Consider the following 8,537-nt stretch of genomic DNA (forward strand, 5'->3'; position numbering starts at 1 on the left):
ACCTAGAATCAGAATCGGACAGTAAAGTATACAGTTGTGTGCTTATGTAAGTACATTACTACTGTTCCCTCAGACCGTGGCTATTAATAAGCCCTGCTCCTCCGCACACTGAATAAATATATAGCTTCTGGACCCTGTCTTTATTTGAGAATGATATTCAGAGAACAGTGTCATAAATAAGATGTTATGTTTTCTTTTTAGTAAGAAGGTGGAGTCTGTGGCCGTCTACAGTAGGGGAGAGTGGCCTAAGTTGTGCAACTTTTCACTCAAAGTGACTTTAAAGTAAGGCCTTGACAGTAAAGTCTCCAACTCAAATATGTACATATATTTCAGGGTGTTGTGCATCCCTGGCAATAAAAACTTTGGATCTGGAATAAACTGTTGAAGAAATATAGCTTTCGGAAAAAAAGTTGTCTTGATGCACAACTTGCCCCCGGTGTGGTGTAAGTTGTGCGGTTGGAGAGAATACCATGGGGTGAATTGTGCCATTGCTATATATCTCATAAACTGTAATGCAAGACAAATCCATTAGACAATCACTTATTTAAGGTGTATTTAAAGTAAATAAAGTAAATAGTTGACAAAGATTGAAGGACAATTTTCTTAAACAAGGCCTAGCAGATCTAATGGTTTTACCTGCAAAGCTCACAATGACAAAGTCACCATCATCATCTTTCAGGCCATCTGAACTCTCATCAGTGGTGTCGTTAAGTGGAATGGAGATGTCACTCTCTTCTGAGCTACTGTAGACAATCACTTTCTTTTGGTGACCAGCGTATACAGCCATGCCACTGGCACAACTCTCAGAAATGTACTTTGCACTAGTTGCTCCGTGCTTGTGGAACCAACTGCCACCTGACAAATGTGATTCCCCTTCATTTCTTTCTAAATCAAGGCTCAAAATCCATATGTACACCCTGGTGTTTCCTCCCCATTAACTATCTTACCTCTGCGCTACTATCTGTGTTTATGTGGATGTATGGGCTTTACGTCTTTTATTTTGGTTATTGTTATTTTACCTTCATTGTTTACCTACTGAATGCACTATGTACAGCACTTTGGACAGTGCAAACTGTCATAAATGTGCTTTTATAAATACATTTTACTTACTTACTTACTTAATTATAACTCACCCAGGCCCTTTGGCACAAATCACCCCAATCCCAGAAATTTGGATAATAAGCATGATGCAGCAATTTAGGGCTGACATCGTGATAACTGTATAGACTCAAAATGTAGCATACCAAAGCACTAAAACATGTGTCAAATGTTTTCAAACTTGTCTATAATTGTTCAGACACATTAATAAAAAAACCTTGATCATGGAAATTTTACTTTGAAAGGCAAAACACAGTTTTTTGAGCTTAAATGTGCTTATATCTTATTCCTTGTGTCTCCCTTCTTTACAGGATGAGTCAAATGGATGGCTCTTCTTAAATATGTGGTCACATTTCCAATTTCTTCCACGGTTTTCTAGAAACAAGGGGTGGCACAACTTCCAAAATGCACAACTTAGGCCACTCTCCCCTATATGAAAGTGAAGCCTCAAAGGAGCATGGGTAATAACCAAGCTTGCATTAAAGCACACGGGGGATTGCAAAATTGAGTCGTTGTATGACAATCAAATAGCAATGCAAAGGCACCATCTCATAACGAAAGGACAAAACATGCAAAGCCATCAGTAACTGCGTTGTATGAAATGCATTCTCACTTGCACTCAGGAGGTTGGATCAGGTGCAGCCCAGCGAGGGACACACTGACAGGGATTAAACATCACTGGACTGGACTGACTCCAACAGCGGACTTGGCCTGCCTCCACGTGAGCTGGAGTGATGCAAAAGGGCAGCAGTGGTTAAGGACATGAACTTGTGTCTTCTCATCCATTGTGAATGAGTGTGTGCTGTAAGTCACCCTATGGCTTCATATAACAGTGATCCAAAACACTTAGCAGTCCCTCTCATGAGGAACAGCGATACATTGTCCACGGATAAAGAGTTGGTGGTTCGATCCACACCTCTTGCCACTTATCGAATGTGCTAGCAATACACTGAAAGCCACAGTTGCTCCCAATGGTTGGCCAGGACCCTTTGTGCTAGCCTACCATTGGTGTATGAGTGTGTGTGTGAATGGGGGAATGAGGTAAACGAAAAGGGCTTTGACGCTTAGGTTACGGAGGAATATAAAACACTATACAAATGCAGTCCATTTATCATGTAGCTCTATCATGACCTCATGTGCTTGGTAAACAAAGGCTTACAGATTTCAGCAGGAGAGGAGAGAATGTGAAGGGCACACATACTGATTGGTACTCACACAATAGGGCCTAGTAAAAAGGTAAAAGTTAATCAGTCATTAAACTAAGTAACCACAGCTAGTGTGTTTGTATGGGAGGAAAGATGGTGACAAAACTCCAAACTCAACTTAAGTTAGTCATTGTAGGTAAGGAAGAGAAGACATAAGAAAGCACCACTGACCTCACTGTGCTCCTATCAGATTTCAAAAACCTATTCATTCATTTTTTTTTAACTTTTATTCCCATTGCTGAAGCCCCTCAAGGCGGATAGCTGACATGTTATCAGGAACAAGTGAGCAATTGATGGTGTGTACTCCAGGTGCTGTCTCCTAACTGACTGGGTTATGCGATCGCTTAAAGTGGAAACAGTGCATCTCGAGAAGAATTTAAAAAAGCAACATCTGCGAGTGTGTGTTTGATCTGATCCTTCTGCTGAACCTATGCTATGTTTGGCATGTAAGTGGTGGTGGTATATTAGGAAAAGCAGACAGGTCACTGAGTACATGTGAAGTGAAAGTGGAGATGTTGTTAGTTTTTTTTTCTTCTTTTTTTCGAATTACAGTTCAGGGGAAGATGTATGATGATGATGAGCCATGAGTAGCCACTGTCAAATAAATAGTGCAGGCTGTCCTAAACGCTTTTACAGGAACAGCAGTCATCTCTATTGCAAGGCAGCCAACGCAGAGCTGTAGTACAGGCCTATAACATTTCCTTTCTTTGGTGTTTAAAAATAGTAAAACCTCATAATGTCAAACACATTTAAAAAGACTGCCTGTGCAACCCCCGGTTCGGAGTGGAAAACTAATCATTAGCAATGCAGTAGAACGATGGCTGGCTCTTGAAATCTTCTGTGTGGGCTTCATTGCAATAAAAGCACAACCGTTTAAAGAACTGCTGCTTGGCCTATATTCTCTTAACCATGACTTTCCATTATATGAAGTAATGGATCCCTGTAGCATTTTCTTGCTTGGGATCTAGATTAAAAGTAGTATACTATAATGACTTGAACCGCTATTCATAATGGCTCTGGATGATAACCTTTATGTGACCAAATCAAACCAGACCTACATGTGGACACTATTAAAGGATGAAATATTGTGAGCACTGAAGTCTGACTAATACATTTACATTTTTTAAAGAAATAATCAAAGACAGGCATGTTTCACTTACATGTGTGTTTCACAGCAGTCCAGGACTGACAGGTGGTTAAGTGGCCCCACCTGGTGGTGGAAATATTAGTGACTTGGAAAAAGTGCAACGCCACAAAATTTCCAGTAGGGGTCAGAAGAAATTAAGCTGACAGACGTTATTTACAGAGATCTTATGGATGTTTTATATTGATCCCGTATTCCATGACAGGGATAACATGGATGAATATGGATAACATCTTGCCAACCTCATTTTCCTAACATTAACCTCATGTAGATGCATACATTTTTTTAATCATAATCCACACACATTGTATTAAACTTTCACCATTTTACAACTTTGAACTTTTTAAACAACCACTTGTAGCCTATAATAAGGACATTCAAGCTGGGGTATGTGACTTCTGATTGGTCAAAATTAACATGAGCTGTACACTTTGACCAATCAGAGCGAGGCTCCGATTCTCTGTTCTTATTGGCTGTTGGGACTGTCCATTCACTTTGGCACGACTTTGTTGGTGTAGAGCGTGTCAAGGAGGGACCATAGGGGAGGGACCAAAGAGAACAAGTGGAGCGGTTGAGGTATTTGGATTCAAATCTCTATCCCAACTGCCATTTTCTCCCCAAATCCTCCACCCCAGCTTTAATGCTCCAATAGGCTATAATCCACTTCGTCAACCTATTTAATTTATTTTTTTAAATGATTTTAGACTGAAATGAACTTTGGTCCTCACAACACCATAAAATCCTTAAGTCCTCCAGGATAAAATTAGATTTTTGGACTGCTATCTCCTTGACCTCCTAAAAGATGATTAACTGATCGCAGGAGTGATATTGCACTGATTGCAATATCTTTCCTCCCGAGACCTGTGGTTGCAATTGGATCAGAGGACAAGGCTCGAGAGATTGTTGTCATGGCAACGTTGTGACAGATGACTCATGGTGCTGTTGCTCCTTCTCCCTCTTTGTGTCCTTTGTTTGCATTTTGCCAATAAGAGAATAAAAGAGGGAGGGGCAAAGGAAGTGATCCGATTCCTACTGTAGGTCAGTCTGCCGATGCAAACTCAATTTTGTGTTAGTATTATTTTAACATGTTCAAACTGAAACTAAATGTTACTGTGTTCGACTCCTAGGAGCTCGCTGCAGCCTATAGACATACAAAACAATGAACTAAATAATACACACAAAATAAGAACTCCTTTAAACATAAGCAGACTTGTTTACATGTGCATCTGACAAGTCAAGACCAAGGATGTGGCGCAAACACAATGAACTGATTTGCAGTTCAATCTGAAAAAGCGTCATCTCACATTGAGAGCCTAAGCCTAGTATGTATAATTAATTAATTGAGCTCCCTCCTCCATGGTCTCTCTTTGTACTCCTAACTTTAATAAACTGATTTCCATTATAAAATGCCAGACAGAGAGCTTACCACAGCATCATTTATAACCAGGAGTGACTAATTGAATATAAATTAATCATTCAGAGATTGCGAATCAACATGATGCGTCCCAGTATTTTTTTATTTATCCCTCAGCGAGTTGGATTTCATGGGGGCACAGCTGTGCATCGCAAATCAACACCTGCAGTCTTTGTTTTCCCGTTAAATTAGGCCTACATGTTACCTTTCATCAACACTGCATAAAATCACTTGATATATTAGTCCAATTTTTACCATCATTGCTTTCCACTACCAGCTTAGTTCTTCATTATACTTCCCAAGAGTGATTGAAAAGGGGAAAAAGAAACTCAGTACCATTCTGAATAATCATGATCCAGACAGAGTCGCCAGGAGACAGAGACCGGAGGTGGTGAAAATTTCCACCAGCTACCATCCAATAATGAATCCTTAATGAGAGGCGCACTGCCCCGGAGTGTATTGGCTTTCATGTAACTTGGTTATTTATTTTCTTCAATGATTAACTGACCTGTTGCAGGCTACAGGTTGATATCTGATGACATTACAAGAAAGAAGAAAAAAAAGTTTAGTTAATGAGGATTTTATTGTATCTCATGCTGTGGAAAATTCATTTCTGTTTGCTTCGTTCATCGCATTCAAACATCAATGTACTGAAACAACTGACATTCAAAATTAACTTTTGGTTTAAACAAATACATTTAATATAAATTACTTTTGGCAACAGCCAATTTGAAGAGGTCAGAATGGAAATGGAAATCAACTAGGGGAGACCGGGGTAAGTAGGCACACTTTTTACTCTAGTGAGAATTGCTCATCACCTAAACATCTTTCAATAGTCATTCCTACATTAAATTGAAGCTTAAGGTGTTGGCTTGAAAATCTGAACCCCTCACTTTTTCTAACTTATTGTAATAAAGAAGAAATTTACCATCAAAGACACTCTAACACATTGTGACAAACAACCCCATCAAGGGGTCGGTTGTCACACACTATGGGGTTGTTTGTCACAATGTTATCTTTATGGGAAAAATCTTAAAAAGAAGGCAAGAAAGCAGAACTAAATTTGAAAGTTTAATTTCATTTTCAAGTTGAAAAATAGGCCTACATAACTTTATGCATCTTAACACAACACTAACTAAGCAGAGATTGTGTGCCCACTGGTTGCACATACAACACTTATCCCATACCTCCCCTGAACGGGTGCTGGAGAACGTTTCCATACAAACCAAACACAAACTATCCTCTTCATCTGATGAAGATTCCTGCTCCTGTCTCTTTCTCTTCTGTTTCTTCTTCCCCAGCTGGGGTGGAGTGCACTGGGGTGCAGTAGTTTTGGCAACTGGTCTAGTTTGGGATGCACTGGGTCGTTTTGATTTTGTTGCCTTTTTTCTCTTTTGCATGCTAGCTGCCTTTTCTGCTCTATTCTCTCCTTCTCTGGGGTGTCAGCATGATATTTTCTTTTGTTATTGGGTTCCTTTCCTGGCTGCACCCTTTGAATAACATGTGACAACCAACCCCCCAAAAAATTTGACGACCAACCCCAACTGGAATTTCTCGCTAGCATCAAGGACAACAACCATCTGACAACTAATTAGCTTGCTAAAAACAATCTAAACTATAGCTTGCCCTTCACACTTTCGTATTGTAAAAAGTGTTTTGTTATAAACCCATTGTGTAAAAGCCTAGAAGAAAAATACTGAGGAACTAAATATTTTCAATTTGACATGAAAAACACTAACAGTCCTCTCACCTCAAATTCAGCAGTCTAACTCCAAGGAAGACTATGTAGGTGACCTCTGATCCCAGTTGTGGATATTTACATACCGCAATTTAAGAGACAGCACCTTCTAGTTCCGAGATATAACGATTGTGACAACCTACCCGTGTGACATATTACCCCGTTCCCCCCTATATTTTTTCGTAAACAAGCCAGAATGTGCTTTTAGGGTCAAAACATGATCGTGAAGGCAGCAATGTGTATTTTAAATGTCAGACTATGATGACAAAATCACATTGAAATAGAAATCCAAACCCTTATGCAATACACTATAGTTGGAGAGTAAGAAGATACTGCATCACCTTTCAATTTTTTTCTTTCCCTTCTAAAAACAGGGGGGGGGGGGGGTGGTATCAATATGATTGCAGGGATGATGGGAAAAAACCTGTTGTATTAAACAGTCAGGTCCTCATTTGACTTTATGACACCAGCCTGGGCAAGTCCCTGCTCTAAATATATTTTTTATAGCTTTTACCATATGGTGATAACTGAAAAGACAATATTTTTACGCTTGGTTGGTCACAGGGCTGTTTACTAGGTTCCTCAAACAGGCGCTACCCAAAGTTAGCCCTCATTTAACAGCACTGTCTCCAGATGTCACATGGGGGGGTTAAGCGGTCACACACGTCTGCTAAATGTTTCCAGCCAATGTGAAAAGTTCTCTAAAGGCCTACTTCATTATGTGTCCCCAAAGAAAAGTGTGTTAACTTAACTAATACCAAGGCTAGATCCATCTTGGACCCAATGACCTGCTGTTGGAGCCATGTGATAATTAGGGACAACATTGTATTGCTGTGAGGAGTTCAATGCAATTAACAGCAAGAAGCTATCTGGTAAAGAGAATACAAAGTCCATATACGATAAGGCCCAATACTAGATTGTAGCTCTACAAAATTAGATAATAATACAGGTGTTGCCTTTAAGTACAGTGCGTAACTTTTTAATATGTATTAATGTGGGTAATATTCAAGCTGCAGACAAATTAGTTGACACAAAGTTGATAAAGCCTATCAGCACCTTGCAGCGATTACAAAGTGGTGTCCTCCCCGGCATACTCCACAAAACCTTTCTGTATTTCTCAGTATGGCAGTGTTTAGAAACTGGTGTCAACTCCAGACACTGCAGTAGCTCAATAAGCGCCCACAAAATGTCTCAGCTCAATGCACAACCACCGAAGGCTTACTGTACCTCATGTAGATGTGCCCACAGTGTTGTACTTAGACTTCCTAATGGGGACAACAGAAGTTATGCAATATAACTTTTAAGTCTTAAGATATAGTATATTCTTTTTCAATATAATGTTTTATGTGAATCTCGACAAATGTTTTACACCTAAATGTATCTTCAGTAATTCCAGGTTTTGAGTTGTATTGCATTATGTTATGTATATTTATGTGGCCTAATGCATGTTAATGCGATTATTTTCTATTTTTTAAGTAATTCAGGTGTTAATTAACCTACTATTATTATTATTTTTTAAGGGAAGAATAGTTCCCAAGAAATCGGCTAATATAATATAATATAATATAATATAATATAATATAATATAATATAATATAATATAATATAATATAATATAATATAATATAATATAATATAATATAATATAATATAATATAATGCGGATAAAGAAATACAATGTTTTATATCTAGGCTATTTGGGCTATTTAGAAATAATAAAATACTTACGTGATATATAGGCTATTTTCGTGTAGCCTACTTGTCGTTTTCTTTGCTCAAATTTCTTCGAAGTAACCTTTTTTGTTGCACAAGGAAGTTAGAAAAAATTAGTAGTCAAAAACCACGATGAAAACTCGATGAATTTTATTTACTAGCCTACTGCGTATCCCAAATACCCTTTTCTTAAAACGTTTTAACTGAAGCATCATTTTTTTAAGT

Source organism: Ammodytes marinus, assembly GCF_949987685.1.
Source record: "Ammodytes marinus genome assembly, chromosome: 1".
NCBI classification, from domain to species: Eukaryota; Metazoa; Chordata; class Actinopteri; order Uranoscopiformes; family Ammodytidae; genus Ammodytes; species Ammodytes marinus.